This window comes from Primulina tabacum, chromosome 3, assembly GCF_025594145.1.
Source record: "Primulina tabacum isolate GXHZ01 chromosome 3, ASM2559414v2, whole genome shotgun sequence".
In the NCBI taxonomy this organism is placed as follows: domain Eukaryota; kingdom Viridiplantae; phylum Streptophyta; class Magnoliopsida; order Lamiales; family Gesneriaceae; genus Primulina; species Primulina tabacum.
In genome coordinates, this window is record NC_134552.1 from 14,735,575 (window position 1) to 14,751,632 (window position 16,058).

The 16,058-nt window shown below is 34.2% G+C and overlaps 1 protein-coding gene across 1 annotated transcript in view; it reads left to right on the plus strand.

Annotated features, from left to right (window-relative positions):
* LOC142540687 (uncharacterized) overlaps positions 1-16,058 on the plus strand; it is a 63,435-nt gene that overhangs the window by 26,459 nt on the left and 20,918 nt on the right. The gene's annotated exons all lie outside the window — the stretch shown is intronic.

Consider the following 16,058-nt stretch of genomic DNA (forward strand, 5'->3'; position numbering starts at 1 on the left):
GAATATCACCGGATATTGCCTATTATTCAGATATTTTTTAAGGCAAAAATTTGTGTGAGACGATCTCATGGGTCGTATTTTGTGAGACGAATATTTTATTTGGGTCATCCATTAAAAATATTATTTTTTATGCTAAGAATATTATTTTTTATTGTAAATATCGGTAGGATTGACCCGTTTCACAGAAAAAAATTAAATATTCGTGAAATCGTATCACAAAAATTCTATTCATTTTTTGATGATTCTTTTTTTTTTTACTGGGTCGTGAAATGTTAAGTTAGTAACGTTTGACTTAATTTTTGTATTTGAGAGAGAGTATATTTGTAAGCTAAAAGGTGCAGTTATGGAGTACAGGTCAAATCATGAATTTATTTCTTCGGCAAGAATTATTAAACAATGTCTAGATTGATATTGTTTCAATAATGATCTTTAGTGGAGTATTTGATATTTTTAAATTAAATTATTATATGCATTGTATTAAAGCATTATATTATGAGACGTGGGGCCAGGTAAAAAAAAATGAGTAGATTTTTTGTGAAGTATTTTATCCTTATTTGTGACAAATGACTTTATATTTACAATAAAAAACAATATTTTTGACATAAAAATTAATATTTTTTAATAGTTGACTCAAAATATAATATCATCTTCACAAAATTGATCAGTAAAATTGTTTCACGAGATTTTTTGTGAAGAAAAAAAAAAATTTGAAATATGAGGAAACATAAAACCAATATTTGGAATATTTATGAGGATGAAATAAGAGATGTAGATACGAGATTAAAGGAAAAGTCCCTTTGTGTTTTTGGGTCTGGGGAGAACTATTTTTTAAATTAAAAAAATGATCCATATTTTAAATTTTCGCTGACAAAAAATATTTTTCACAAGAATCATATTAAAAACAACGAACAGAAAAAATAAATAAATATAACACAAATTGGTTCATGGCATCATTTATTTTTTAACAAAACGAAATAATACTTGAATAAAAAAAATTAAATCAATCGAAAACAAACATGAAATCTTGCTTAAATCAACCAAAAATCGAGGTTTTTATTGGTTATGTTTTACTTGATATGTTTTTTGTGGTCCCAAGTGAATTTGCGCACGTGAATGGCATCGTGATTAGTCCGGCCAGGATTCACGAATATTGGAAGGGGAATCCTTGGTCCATTCATGGATGACATTCTCGAATGATAGTGATCATACTTCTCATTGTGGGATGAGAGGAGGAGTCACAAAAGATCATAATAATTTACAGAAAACGTTCGGACGACTCGGTTCCTTCTACGTCCTACGTCTAGATTTAGGGTTTCAGGAAGTAATGTTTGCGCGAAAACATTCGTAAGTTTGGATCATCTCCAACTCATTGTGTTGTCTTAGTACAACACTAACTTCAAGATTAACTCATCGACTCTAAACTGTACACTAAAAAGAATATTTTCAAAATATTCCCTATTATTTTATTTACATCACCAACTAATTTATTCCACTTTGATTGAAATATCAATAGGGTTTCAAGAAGTAATGTTTGCGCAAAAACATTTGCAAGTTTGGATCATCTCCAACTCATCTTGTTGCCTTAGTACAACATTAACTTCAAGATAGTGTAATTTCTACACCAAATATAAAATTAATCTTTAACTCATCGACTCTAAAGTGTACGTTAAAACTATTATATTATTTAAAGGGCCAACTAATTTATTCCACTTTGATTAAAATATCAATACATTAATATTATCTTAATTAATTTATATATTGAAATTGATTTTAAAAAAATGACTAATCAAATTATTATTACATGATTTATATAATTATAACAAGTTTATATATTTTTTAGAATTTTTATCAGATATATATAATATTATAAAAAGAATGAGTACTAGTGTAATTATTTTGTCGACTGTTTATTAAAATAATCTAATAATATTATTAAAAATTACATAAATTTAAACTAGAATGAACCATTTAATGAAGAGCATAGTGAATGAACGTGATCCGAAGATTAACAAATCTAAAAGAACAGATTAGATATGATCGGAGATACTAACTAATATGTGGATTTTCATTTGTTATTGTTTTGCTACTTCTCATTTCTTGCTCATCTCCTCCCCTATTCTGCCTTCCCAGTCCTGATTTCTCTCTTCTTTCCTTCTGTTCTTCCCATTCTCCGACATCAAGAATTCAGGTGATATGAGAGACTTGTGTCAAATGGGGCCAAGGTATTAAAAGGTGTCAGACTATTTAATAGTCAAGAAAGGAAGTCAACGTGTATTAAAAATGCGGCAGAAGTTTGAATGAAAATGAGAATACGCGTTACGCGTATTCTCACAGACAAGGGGATCTATAAATAGAGCTGCCCCTTCATTCTGAAATCATCCATTCTTCGAGTTTTCTCTCATCTTATAAGCATTTGAGTGATTAGTTCTATAATATTGTGAGGTGTTTTGTTCTCATGTATTAAGAGAGTGTGTGTTCTCTTTGAAAACACATTGAGTGAGTTTTACACCACAAAATATTATAGTGGAAATCTTTTCATCTTGCCCGTGGTTTTTACCCTAATAATTTTTAGGGATTTTTCACATAAATCTCGGTGTCCATTTTATTCTTTATTTTCGGGTTTTATTATCTCAAATTTCGCACGTGGAACCAACAAGTGGTATCAGAGCCTTGGTTTAAAATTTCTTAAAATTCTGAGTATGCTCTGTGGTTGCAGCCTAGACTGATCTTCCAGATCAGAAAAGATTTTTCGAGATTTTTTTTATTTAAGGCAGGATTATTTTGTCCAGTCTACTAAAATTGTTGTAGACATAATGGCGGGAAGGTACGAGATAGCAAAATTCAACGGAAGCAATTTTATGCTATGGAAAACAAAGATACAAGCAGTTTTAAGAAAGGAGAATTGCTTGGCGGCTATTGGAGATAGACCGATGGAGATTACAGATGATGGAAAGTGGAACGAGATGAATGATAATGCTGTTGCCAATTTACACTTGGCTATAGTAGACGAAGTTTTGTCAAGTATCTCTGAGATAAAAACAGCCAAAGTTATCTGGGATACTCTGACAAAGATCTACGAGGTCAAGTCGCTACACAACATGATTTTCCTAAAGAGAAGGCTTTATACTCTTCGGATGGCGGAATCCTCATCGATGACCGACCATATCAATACACTAAATACTCTATTTGCCCAACTCACTTCCATGGGGCATAAAATAGGGGAAAATGAACGTGCGGAGCTTCTACTTCAAAGTCTACCAGATTCATATGATCAACTTATTATCAACATAACCAACAATATTCTTATGGGCTTTCTAAGATTCGACGATGTCTTAACTGCGGTTCTCGGAGAAGAAAGCCAGCGCAAGAATAAGGAAGATAGGTTAGTAACATCGAAACAAGCAGAGGTTTTGCCGATGATAAGAGGAAGATTTATGGACCGTGACTCCAGTGGGAGCCAAAGACGAGGTAGATCAAAGTCAAGAAGCAAGAAGAAAAATATTTACTGCTTTAAATGTGGCGGTAAACGGCACTTCAAGAAAGAGTGTAAGAGTATCGATAAAAGTTCTCAAGGAAATGTGGCTAGTACTTCAGGCAGTGATGAAATATTATTCAGGGAAGCAATAACAGTTGCAGAAGGCAGACAAAAATTTTGTGACACATGGATTATGGATTCAGGAGCGACGTGGCACATGACGTCTCGGAGAGAATGGTTTGATCATTATGAACCAGTCTCAGGAGGATCTGTATTCATGGAAAATGATCATGCCTTGGAAATCGATGGGGTCGGTACTATCAAAATAAAGATGTTTGATGGCACCATTCGCACCATACAGGAGGTACGACATGTGAAAGAACTGACGAAGAATCTTTTGTCCTTGGGACAATTGGATGACATCGGGTGCAAAACCCGTATCGAGAACGGGATCATGAAAATTGTGAAGGGTGCGCTTGTGGTTATGAAGGCGGAAAAGGTTGCTGCAAACATGTATGTATTTTTGGGAGAAACACACAAAGAGACAGAACTAGTTGTTGCATCAATTGGTTCAGGAGAAGAAATAATATTGTTATGGCATAGAAAGCTCGGGCATATGTCAGAACGAGGATTGAAAATTCTCTCAGAACGAAAGCTGATGCCGTGACTTACAAAAGTATCACTACCCTTATGTGAGCACTGTGTTACCAGTAAACAACACAGATTAAAGTTTGACACTTCTACTGCCAGGAGCAAAAGAATATTGGAGCTGATTCATTCGGATGTTTGGCAAGCACCGATTGTATCCCTAGGAGGAGCGAGATACTTTGTCTCGTTCATTGATGATTTCTCTAGGAGATGTTAACTGTATCCAATCAAGAAGAAATCAGATGTTTTCCAAGTCTTCAAAGATTTTAAAGCGCGGATTGAACTTGATTATGAAAAGAAAATCAAGTGTCTGAGGACTGACAATTGTGGAGAATATACCAGTAACGAATTTGATGCATATTGTCAACACGAAGGCATCAAAAGACAGTTTACGACGGCTTACACACATCAACGGAATGGAGTTGCAGAGCGGATGAACATGACCTTGTTGGATAGAATAAGAGCTATGTTGAGGATTGCAGGTCTAGAAAAATCATTTTGGGCGAAAGCAGTCAAAATCGCTTGTTATATTATCAATCGTTCTCCTTCAGTGGCGATTGATCTGAAGACTCCGATGGAGATGTGGACCGGAAAGCCGACAGATTATTCTCATTTGCATACATTTGGAAGTCCTGTGTACGTTCTGTACAATGAGCAAGAAAGATCGAAGTTGGATTCGAAATCCAGAAAATATATCTTCTTGGGTTATGCTGATGGAGTAAAGGGGTTTCGCTTGTGGGATCCCACTGTTCACAAGCTTGTCATCAGCAGGGATGTTATCTTCGAGAAAGATAAAGTAAAGGGAGACAAAGGCACACCGAATTCAGAAACTACTATTTTTCAGGTGGAAAATAAAACGGACGAATGTCAAGTTTCTTGTGCAGCAGTACCAGGGCACGAAGAACAAGAACACGTTGAGTCTGAGGTTTCCAATGTGAGGCAGTCAACTCGAGACAGAAGACCACCAGGTTGGCTTTCAGATTATGTCACTGAAAGCAACATTGCATATTGTCTATTATCAGAGGATGGTGAGCCATCGAGTTTCCACGAGACTACTTAAAGCTCGGATGTTTCTTTGTGGATGATAGCAATGCAAGAAGAGTTGGAGGCATTAGACAGAAATAAAACTAAGGATCTTGTTACACTACCACGAGGGAGGAAAGCCATTGGAAACAGATGGGTCTATAAGATCAAACGTGATGGCAATAACCAAGTGAAACGGTATCGTGCTAGGTTGGTGGTAAAAGGATATGCTCAGAAAGAAGGTATTGACTTCATTGAGATATTTTCTCCTGTGGTTCAGCTTACAACAGTCAGAGTGGTGCTGGCATTGTGTGCGGTGTTTGACCTACATCTAGAACAGCTAGATGTAGAAACGACATTTCTTCATGGAGATCTTGAAGAAGAAATTTATATGCTCCAGTCAGAAGGTTTTGTGGAAAAAGACAAAGAGAACTTGGTTTGCAGGTTGAACAAATCTCTGTACGGTCTCAAACAGGCGCCGAGGTGTTGGTACAAGAGATTTGATTCCTATATCATTAGCTTTGGATACAACAGACTAAGTGCAGACCCTTGTACATATTTCAAGAGGTCTGGTGATGATTATATCATTTTGCTGTTGTATGTGGACGACATGTTGGTAGCAGGCCCCAACAAAGATCAGGTCCAAGGATTGAAGGCACAGTTGGCTAGAGAATTTGATATGAAGGACTTGGGACCAGCAAACAAAATTCTAGGGATGCAAGTTCATCGAGACAGAAGTAACAGAAAGATTTGACTTTCCAGAAAAATTATTTGAAAAAAATATTGCAACGCTTCAACATGCAAGATAGTAAGCCAATTTTGACTCCTCTTCCTGTTAACTTCAAGTTATCCTCCGAGATGTGTCCTAGCAGTGAAGCAGAGAGGATGGAGATGTCTTGAGTACCATATGCATCAGCAGTGGGAAGTTTGATGTTCGTCATGATCTGTACAAGACCGGACATTGCTCAAGTAATGGAAGCAGTTAGTCGGTATATGGCGAATCCTGGACGAGAGCATTGGAGCACTGTTAAGAGGATTCTTCGATACATTAAGGGTACCTTGAATGCTGCATTATGTTATGGAGGATCAGATTTTACACTCAGGGGCTTTGTTGATTCAGATTATGCAGGTGATCCTGATAAGAGGAAATCTACTACTGGTTATTTGATTACACTTGCAGGGGAAGCTGTAAGCTGAGTTTCAAAACTGCAGACAGTTGTGGCGTTATCTACAACGGATGCAGAATACATGGCAGCTACTCAAGCTTGCAAGAAGGCAATATGGATTAAAAGATTATTGGAGGAGATCGGGCACAAACAAGATAATGTTCATTTGTTTTGTGACAGTCAGAGTGCCTTGCACATCGCAAGGAATCCAGCCTTTCATTCCAGGACTAAACACATTGGAGTTCAATTTCACTTTGTGCGAGAAGTAGTAGAAGAAGGAAGTGTGGATATGCAGAAGATCCATACGAAGGATAACATAACTGATTTTCTGACCAAGCCAGTAAACACTGATAAGTTTGAGTGGTGTAGATTCTCAAGTGGTCTAGCAGAAACGTAAGCAGCAGGGAATGGCAAGATTGAAAGGATGTGTGGAGATGTGTTTGATTCTCAATCAAATCTCCAAGTGGGAGAAATGTCAAATGGGGCTAAGGTACTAAAAGGTGGAAGACTATTTAATAGTCAAGAAAGGAAGCCAACGTGTATTAAATGCGGCAGAAGTTTGAATGAAAATGAGAATACGCGTTTTTAAAGCGTATTCACACAGACAAGGGGCTCTATAAATAGAGCTCCCCCCTTCATTCTGAAACCATCCCTTCTTCGAGTTTTCTCTCATCTTATAAGCATTTGAGTGCTTAGTTCTATAATATTGTGAGGTGTTTTGTTCTCCTGTATTAAGAGAGTGCGTGTTCTCTTTGGAAACACAGTGAGTGAGTTGTACACCACAAAATATTATAGTGTAAATCTTTTCATTTGCTTGTGGTTTTTACCCTAATAATTTTTAGAGGTTTTCCACGTAAATCTCGGTGTCCATTTTATTCTTTATTTTCGGGTTTTATTATCTCAAATTCCGCACGTGGGACCAACAACTTGTCCACATGAAATCTGATTTGAAATTCAACCTACTTAATGGGAAAACCATCGAGTATTCCACCGATATTTTACCCCTTTTAAGAGATTTTGCTGGGGCACATGAAATCCCAACAACACGCCCTACGCCCTACGCCCTACGCCCTACCTAAAGTATTAGCACCAACAGAATTGCAAGGTTGTGTACAGGGGACACAGAAAAGACGCAATTTATATGTGGGCTTGTTATTTTGTCTGCCAAACATGTGCTAGTGGGGGAAACGTATGGTTTCCGTATCAAAGCACGAATGTCCATGAAGACTACGTTGTAGCAACATCGGTATTGCAGCTCAGTAAAAGACAAACCATTTTCACTGGCAACCAAGAACCAGTACTTCGGGGGTCAAAAATATCATGCTACACCAAAACGTGGCCATTTTAACAAAGATCAGGAGATATACATATATATATATATAAGCAGAGGAAGGTTGGAGGACTGGGATTAATGGTGGGCCAAAATACGTAGTTAACAATTAAACAAACTTAGAATTAGTTAATTATCTGACAGAGATATTTCATAATTTGATTGCAGTATATCCCTGAATCTCCGCTGAGTATTGATATTCTTTTGCGATTGTGCTATCACAAAAGACAACGAAAACTTTCCTGGGATTATCTCAAAGATAAGAAATATTTATGAATTTATTTCATAAATGTTATTAGAATTCCATACTGAAATCACATAGTAATTAATCATAATTATTTTTCGCAGATAAAATTAAGCAATTAATTTCTTGGTAAAGTTGACTTCATAATACAAATTTATAAAAAAGCAAAAACTTGTGTGAGACGTCTCACGGGTTGTGATACAGATCTCATATTTGGATCATCGATGAAAAAATATTATTTTTTATGCTAAGAGTATTATTTTTTATTGTGAATATCGGTATGGTTGACCTGTCTCACATATAAAAATTTATGAAACTGTCTCACAAGAGACTTACTCTTGTAAAAATTTAGTTTGGAATCATTATTTTCAGATTATATTTTGTGTGCTGATAATTTTAAGCAAAGAATCATTGTGCATCTACACGTGTATAAAGTTAGTATAGTTGAATAGAAAATTAGTGAATGGAGCAAAAGTTATTTAATAAAAACAGAATAATATAATTATATATACATACAGTAGACAAATAAATTATATATAACACAATTTAATCAATTGAAAAATGTAGAAAGAAACTAAAAAGCAGTTACAGCGTATACATTATGGATTTGGATCACTGGGTTGAAAACACATCATTTGGTGCTATGTATTTTTTTACACGAGATGATCACGTGATCATCTTGTGGACATCACTATGAAATATATTTTAAAAATTGCCAGATTAAACGAGATGATCATGTGATCATCTCGTGTAAAAAAATACATATCACTTCATTTGATGTTGTGTTTTCAACATGTCAGAAGATCCAAATCAATACATTATCAACAATCACAGGCAACTTTAGATGAACGAATCGGTCGAGAACTTAAATGGAAAAACAATAACCATGGTAAAATTCTAGACGTCAACATGCATCAGAATTTACGAGATTCAATATATATTTCTCAGCACATTCAGATTTCACAGAAAATTAGAAGCGTCGACGAGCATTAATCTCAGACAATTGAAAAGTAAAACTCCAGCAAGAAATAAGCATAAGTCATAACTATACCATAAACACGCAGTTTTACACAGATATTTTTTGGAAATTGCTTACAAACCCAAAATATACGAACTGTATACGAAGCACAAAAATTACCTGGAAATCAATGGGTGATCAGTTCACGCCTCCATTGATCTGCAAGTACGTATTGGAGCGCTGTGCATTGCAGAGAAGACGTATAGATTTTACCGTGAGAAAGCACAAAAGCGGCGCCGGGAATCAAAAATGAGGAGGGAGGAGCTTTGTGTTCGTAGTATACATGGCGACTGGTGTTGTGTAATGCGTATCAGTTTGCGTTCAGTCGATTAGTTGTTTCGTACTTATAAGGAACAATTGAACTACACAAATCCAGTTTTTTTAATATATTTTTGTGAATTTCGATATTTAGAAATAATAATATAGGCAAAAATTTGTGTGAGACGATCTCATGAGTCGTACACATCTCACAGATAAATATTCGTGAGACCGTCTCACAAGAGACCTACTCAATAATATAACATGTTTTTTTTAAAAAAGTAAAAGTCTAAAATAACATTCCTAACTTTTGGAGAATTTTTTTTAAAAAATGGGCTTTAAATCCAAGTACTAAATGGTGATTTTATAGGGAGGGAAAGACCGAAAAAATTAGGAAGGAAGCCGATGCTTATGGCCGAGGGATTCATGAAAAGGTAAAAATCTTAGATTCAATCGAGAGTTACGTCAAAAAGCATGGAAAAATGGACGACCTAAGATTTGATAACATTAGATGCGAAAAAAACAAAAAAAAAAATGGAAAACCATGAATTTTTTATATAAAATTTTTAATTAATATTTTTAAAAAAACTTTAGTTGATTTTTATTTTATTTGTTCATATAAAATTTAAAATTTTAATGATATGAAATTTCTAAATAAAGAAACCTTGAAAACACCTAAATGCCCATCTATTGATTGAAATGATATAATTAAAATGATAGTCAAAATAAAAATGTTTTTTCACATTTAATCTTGTACTAAACTTGCTTAAATTTATAAAGCTTAAAACATGACTTTACCGTTTCGTCACGTTTCACGATTTTTAGAACTTTGAATTGCTAGGTATATATATTCGGCAAGAGTTGCACAATAGTTGTGTCTACAGCAGGGATTCAAAGACAAAATAGTTTGTACATATTGTATGTACATACATAGACAGATCCCTGGAGGGCTTGAATATGTAATAAATCATATAATATTACCAAAAAATTGTAATAAATTATACATATAACTAAAAAACTAGTACATTGTAATCTTCAACGAAATTGTGTCATACAAGATTTTGAAACATAGAATTCATATGTAGTAGGATCTACTTCTACATATTTAGCTAAATATCTCTTGTTAAAGAAAAATGATGTTAATTTTTTTTTCTTTTTTGCACAATATTGATGTTCCATTTTGAAATACTTCAAGTTATATCCCTAAACAAGTAATAAATATAACAATCAAACAAGTAATCGTTGATCAATGACTCATCAACAAATATTCAATATTTTAGAATCAATGAATCGTCAATAAATATTAAACAAGTGAGTGATCTAAATAGTTTTTTATACATTATAATTTAAAACACATTTGAGAATTTCACTATTTTATAAGAGTCATACAACAATAAATACAAGTTGACAAAAACTTGTGTGAGACGATCTCATAGGTCGTATTTTGTGAGACGGATCTCTTATTTGGGTCATCCATGAAAAAGTATTGCTTTTTACGTTAAGAGTATTATATTTTATTGTGGATATCGGTAGGGTTGACCCGTCTCACATATAAAGATTCGTGAGATCCGTCTACTCATACAACTTTATATGTTTATTTTTTCCAACTCTTATAATTTAGTTTGATCCAACATCAAATAATTGATCAAAATTAACAAATTAAATTTACATTATCCAAAGAATTACATTTTTTAATCTCCAAGTCATAGAAAAATCTCACACTTTTTCAGACATTAACGATTGTAATATCTAAAAATTAATTTGAAACAAAAAAGATTTCATTTGTATGCTTGTATTTGAGACTTGAGAGGCCGAAGTCATGAGGCTAAAATGCATGAAATTTCAGAAAAACAATGCGTACGTAAGAAGACACGGTACCATATATTAATTATTTTGGTCCCCTTCGAAGATGGGAGGTGGGTTGGGCTTTGGGTGTGGAAGATGTGTGCTGATGCATAATAAATAAAACGTTGGGTTGAGTTAGAGCCCAAGACTGACCAAACGAAGATCTATCTCTATGTACATACTATCTAACATCCAAAATTAGTTTTTTTTTTTTTTAATTAATTTTTTCCCTAACTCAAGGAAATTTAGTATATATATAAATAGGGGTGAGCATTCGACCGAATCGAATATGTAATAACTAAATCGAGCCGGTTTATTTTTGCGTAAACATGTGTTCAGCTACGGTCAGCTATATTTAGTACTTTCAAGAGGAATCTCACAAAATTCTACAAAATTTTTGGTAAAATACCGGAATTTAGAGTGTCAATATGGTGTATTCACAAGAAACGTGGTTTTCAAAAACGTATTGCTAACTAATAGAAAATAATAAAGTGTAAGTAAGTCGACTATATTTATTGTAATTTTTTTAAAAATACATTATGTAAATTTTTTTTTTACAATAATCATTAAATACATGATATATGTTTCAATGTTAGAATTTGAGGGATACTAATAAATTCAATTATCAGAGTTCATCCACAGTCAGCTATATGTGGCACCATGTTTTCTATATGTGTTTTTATCTCTACCTATGTTTCTCTATTTCTCATCCTCTATCTTATCATGTCTCCCGAATAACCATTTTTTGTATGGGTATTATACTTTCTATATTTATTGAATCAAATTTAAAAAGTACTTGGTTAGTATAACCTAATTGATAAACATATTATTTATGATTTTATGTTCGTTGGTTTAAGTTTAATTTTTTTGTTGGTTATGAATTTTCTTTGTGATGTTTTCTCAAAAGTTGAAGGATACTGGTTGCAAACAAAGTATTTGTAGAAATGAAATACTCGATTCAATGGATCAGATCTACTCGCCTCCATCTTCATATGGTTTGTTTTTAACAATAAATAAGTTTATGGCAAATGATTTATTATGTTGCTTTATATTAGAGATCATATCAAATTCGTTTGTTTGTTTTGATCTTGCAAGTGATAATATATTTATTACGAGCTTCAAGATCTTATGATCTAATCTCTCACATTTTCTCAACAGTCACTAAATCATTATATTAGGACTTCTTAAACATTGTTTTATTATAATCTTTATATACAAAATTACATTTTGTTTGGTAGATTTTAAACTCAAATGTTTCAAGATCTAGTAGAGTTCCGATCTCAAAATCTGAATTTTTATCTGGCACATTTACATTTTTACTGATCTGGCATATTTGAATCTTTGATGCATATGTATTTAAATCCGACGATTCATACATGGAAAATGCGGATGATGAAGGCAGGAATCCGACCAATAGTGTCCATAAATAGCCAACGCCGCATGTTTTTAATATTCTTTATATTACAATAATAAACTTGACTTTAGCATGAATTTACAAATTTATTATTTCATTGTTCTATCTATTTAATTTGTTAATTTCTATTTGAACTTATACAAAACATAGCATGTGTATTTCTGAAATGATTTAATTCTACCACTATTGCTAGAATTTATATTCTTAATCTTTGTCAAGTTATCTTCTTTCAATATTTTGGTTTTATGATCAAAACATATATCATGTAAGGTAACAAATTGAGTGTAGCAGTTTTATTTAAGCTTTAGAATTCATCGTCTTTCATTATTCAAATACAAAATATTTTGGTGTCCTTGTGTTGTAATATCATGAATGTTTAATATATTAGCCACATATATTCATGACACATGCAATGCGTGTGACTTGATGGTTAGTTTTAATTAATTTTTTCCCTAACCCGAGGGAATTTTTCGATATGCATACATCACAGACGAAGGATAATAGTATATATATAAATAGGGGTGAACATTCGATCAAACCAAATCTAGAATAACCGAACCGATCCGATTTATTTTTATATAACCGAAAACGACATAATTTTTTTTAAAAACTTATCCAAACTGAATTAAAATCCGTTAATTGGGTAATTAACCAAATTGATCTATTTTATAAATAAAAAAATTTAAAGGTGAGAAACGAGAGGATGGGCTGGATGGCTGATGATGAGTTCTAACTTTTGGGTGTGGATTTTAGGGTTGAATTTCCGGGTATCTTGCAACCGTGTGACCCCAATACACATAAATCAAATAGGCGAGATATAAAATACTAAAATCTATATAAAAAATGATTTTATCTAAAAAATTAGTTAAATTGGTTAACTAATTTTTTAAAAAACAAACATTCAAATCAAACCGATTTGTTGATTTTTTGGCAAATCTAAACCATATTTCCGAATTTTTCGGTTTGATCAATTAATTTAATTAAACCGAATTAATATTCCGCCCCGTATATAAGTTGTAGACTTGTATAAAATTCACTTCTCTCTAGCTGACCTCTTCCTTCCTACCTCCATTTTCTTTCACTTTCTCCTTATCTCCCTCTCCCGACCTACCATCCGACCTTTTTTGTCTTTGTGCGTCCTAAAAATTCACATATTTCTCAGGAGCAAATCATAGCTGCGAGGAGAATTCATAACTCAGGTTCTTCTTGTCGGCAAAATTGATGGTCAACCTTGGTGGGTGAGCACTTGTCAAAAAAGGTTGGGGAAATAGGGAATGAAATTGTGTGACAATTTCCTTGTTCACACATATTCATACACCTATAAATAGGTGCTCATTTTTCACTTCTTAATCATCACATTCTCAAATCCCTTCTTCGAGTTTTCTCTCGTCTTATAAGCATTTGAGTGGTTAAATCTATAATATATGTGAGGTGTTTTGTTCTCCTATATTAAAAGAGTGTGTGTTCTCTTTGGAAACACGGTGAGTGAGTTGTACACCACAAATATTATAGTGGAATTCTTTTCATCTTGCCCGTGGTTTTTACCCTAATAATTTTTAGGGGTTTTCCACGTAAATATCGGTGTCCAGTTTGTTCTTTATTTTCAGGTTTTATTATCTCAAAATTCCGTTCGTTGGACCCACAAGTGGTATCAGAGCCTTGGTTTTTAAAATTTCTTAAAATTCTGAGTATCCTCTGTGGTTGCAGCCTAGACTGATCTTCCACATCAGAAAAGATTTTTTGAGATTTTTTTTATTTAAGGCTGGATTATTTTGTCCAGTCTACTAAAATTGTTGTAGACATAATGGCGGGAAGGTACGAGATAGCAAAATTCAACGGAAGCAATTTTATGCTATGAAAAACAAAGATACAAGCAGTTTTAAGAAAGGAGAATTGCTTGGCGACTATTGGAGATAGACCGATGGAGATTACAGATGATGAAAAGTGGAATGAGATGAATGATAATGCTGTTGCCAATTTACACTTGGCTATAGTAGACGAAGTTTTGTCAAGTATCTCTGAGATAAAAACAGCCAAAGTTATCTGGGATACTCTGACAAAGATCTACGAGATCAAGTCGCTACACAACATGATTTTCCTAAAGAGAAGGCTTTATACTCTTCGGATGGCGGAATCCTCATCGATGACCGACCATATCAATACACTAAATACTCTATTTGCCCAACTCACTTCCATGGGGCATAAAATAGGGGAAAATGAACGTGCGGAGCTTCTACTTCAAAGTCTACCAGATTCATATGATCAACTTATCATCAACATAACCAACAATATTCTTATGGGCTTTCTAAGATTCGACGATGTCTTAACTGCGGTTCTCGGAGAAGAAAGCCAGCGCAAGAATAAGGAAGATAGGTTGGTAACATCGAAACAAGCAGAGGTTTTGCCGATGATAAGAGGAAGATTCATGGACCGTGACTCCAGTGGGAGCCAAAGACGAGGTAGATCAAAGTCAAGAAGTAAGAAGAAAAATATTTACTGCTTTAAATATGGCAGTAAAGGGCATTTTAAGAAAGAGTGTACGAGTATCGATAAAAGTTTTCAAGAAAATGTGGCCAGTACTTCAGGCAGTGGTGAAATATTATTTAGCGAAGCAATAACAGTTACAGAAGGCAGACACGAATTTTGTGAACATGGATTATGGATTCAGGAGCGACGTGGCACCCATGACGTCTCGGAGATAATGGTTTGATCATTATGAACCAGTCTCGGGAGGATCTGTATTCATGGGAAATGATCATGCCTTGGAAAATGCTAGGGTCGGTACTATAAAACTAAAATGTTTGATGGCATCATTCGCACTATACAGGAGGTGCGACATGTGAAAGGACTGACGAGAATCTTTTGTCCTTGGGGCAATTGGATGACATCAGGTGCAAAACTCGTATCGAGAATGAGATTATGAAAATTGTGAAGGGTGCACTTGTGATTATGAAGGCGGAAAAAGTTGCTGCAAATCTGTATATACTTTTGGAGGAAACCCACAGAGAGGCAGAATTAGTTGTTGCATCAATTGGTTCAGGAGAAGAATTAACAGTGTTATGGCATAGAAAGCTCCGGCATATGTCAGAACGAGGGTTGAAAATTCTCTCAGAACGGAAGCTGCTGCCGGGACTTACAAAAATGTCACTACCCTTATGTGAGCACTGTGTTACCAGTAAACAACACAGATTAAAGTTTGGCACTTTTACTGCCAGGAGCAAAAGCATATTAGAGCTGATTCATTCGGATGTTTGGCAAGCACCGGTTGTATCTCTAGGAAGAGCGAGATACTTTGTCTCGTTCATTGATGATTTCTCTAGGAGATGTTAACTGTATCCAATCAAGAAGAAATCAGATGTTTTTCAAGTCTTCAAAGATTTTAAAGCGCGGATTGAACTTGATTATGAAAAGAAAATCAAGTGTCTGAGAACTGACAAGTTGTGGAGAATATACCAGTGACGAATTTGATGCATATTGTTAACATTAGGACATCAAAAGACAATTCACGAAGGCTTACACACCTCAACGGAATGGAGTTGCAGAGCGGATGAACGTCTAGACCTTGTTGGATAGAATAAGAGCTATGTTGAGGATTGCAGGTCTAGAAAAATCATTTTGGGCGAAAGCAGTCAAAAAT